Source organism: Bison bison, unplaced genomic scaffold (genome assembly GCF_000754665.1).
Source record: "Bison bison bison isolate TAMUID 2011002044 unplaced genomic scaffold, Bison_UMD1.0 scf7180017853177, whole genome shotgun sequence".
NCBI lineage: Eukaryota > Metazoa > Chordata > Mammalia > Artiodactyla > Bovidae > Bison > Bison bison.
In genome coordinates, this window is record NW_011483750.1 from 19,934 (window position 1) to 21,568 (window position 1,635).

The window sequence follows — 1,635 nt, forward strand, 5'->3', positions numbered from 1 at the left end:
TGAGCCACACAGCAGAGTTGATTAGGTAAGACAAAATTCTGTGGTCCACAAGGCCAAAATATTAGCTCTCTGGCCTTTACAGAGAAAATTCACCAATTCCTACTTTAATTCCTGCTCTTCATCACTGAAGTTAATTTCTGTTGCCTTGTATGTTTTGTGACTCTAAACTGGGCCCATCAGTGCTGGGGCGGAGCAGTGATCCTCGGCCGAGACTCATTTCAAAGTGTCCCTTAGATCCAGCCCAGTGACTTGAGCCCACTGAGTTCTCTAAGCCCAAGGGGTGGAGGTCAGGGCAGTGGACATGGGAATTGGTGAACTCTGCCAAGTTCACCTTACAAAACTGACCTTGCCCATTCCACAGCCACAAACCGTACCTCCTACCCTGCCCTTCTGTCTCATAGATGCCCACTTAAATAGCTCCCTTTATGACCAATTATAATTTTTACTAACCAGCCTTTATCTGGCACAACTTTATGCCAGGCACTGGCATGAGCATTTTACAAATGGTAGTTCATTTATTGATCCTAACAGTCCCAGAAATGTAAGTACTAATACCTCATTTTACAGATGAGCTGACTGAGGCCCAAGGTGCACAGCTCATAGGTACAATCAGGGTACAAGCTGTTAGCCAAAGGTCCACAAATGTTGTCTGTAAAGTGCCAGAGAGCCAGTATTTCTGGTTTGCAGGCCAGATGATTTTCTCCCAACTGGTCACCTCTACTGTTGTGGGGGAAAAGCAGCCATAGACCACACATTCATGAATGGGTGCAAATAAAACTTTATAAAACCAAGCAGAGGGCCAGATTTGGTAAAATGCTACAGCCACTATGGAAACCAGTATGGAATTTCCTTAAAAAAACTAATAAAAATAGAAGTACCACATGATCCAGCAATCCCACCCCTGGGCATATATCCAGAGAAAAGCATGCTTTGAAAAAATACATGTACCCCAAAGTACACAGCAGTGCTATTCACAATAGCCAAGACATGGAAGCCACCTAAATGTCCATCAACAGAAGAAAGAAGATTTGGTACATATATACAATGGAATATTACTCAGCTATTAAAAAAAGAGTGAAACAATGCCATTCACAGCAGTATGAATGGACCTAGAGATGATCATAGTAACAGAAGTCAGAAAGACAAATACCACGTGATAGCACTTATATGTGGAATCTAAAGTATGATACAAGTGAACTTATCTAAGAAGCAGAAACAGACTCAGGTGGAAAACAGGCTTATGGTTGCCAGGGAAGGAGGGGATGGGATGGACTGGGAGTTTGGGACTGGCAGATGCAAACTGTTACATATAGAATAAACAATAAGGTCCTATTGTATAGCATTGGGAACTGTATTCAATATCCTGTAATAATTAGTCATAAAAAGAATGAAATAATGCCATTTGCAGCAACATGGATGGACCTAGAGATTATCATACTAAGTGAAATCAGACAGAGAAAGACAAATATATGATATCACTTATACGTGGAGTCTAAAAAGATGATACAAGTGAACTATTTACAAAACAGAAATAGAGTCACATATATAGAAAACAAATTTATGGTTATCAGGGACAAAAGAGGGGAGGGTTAAATTGGGCAATTGGGATTAACACATACACATTATTTACTATAT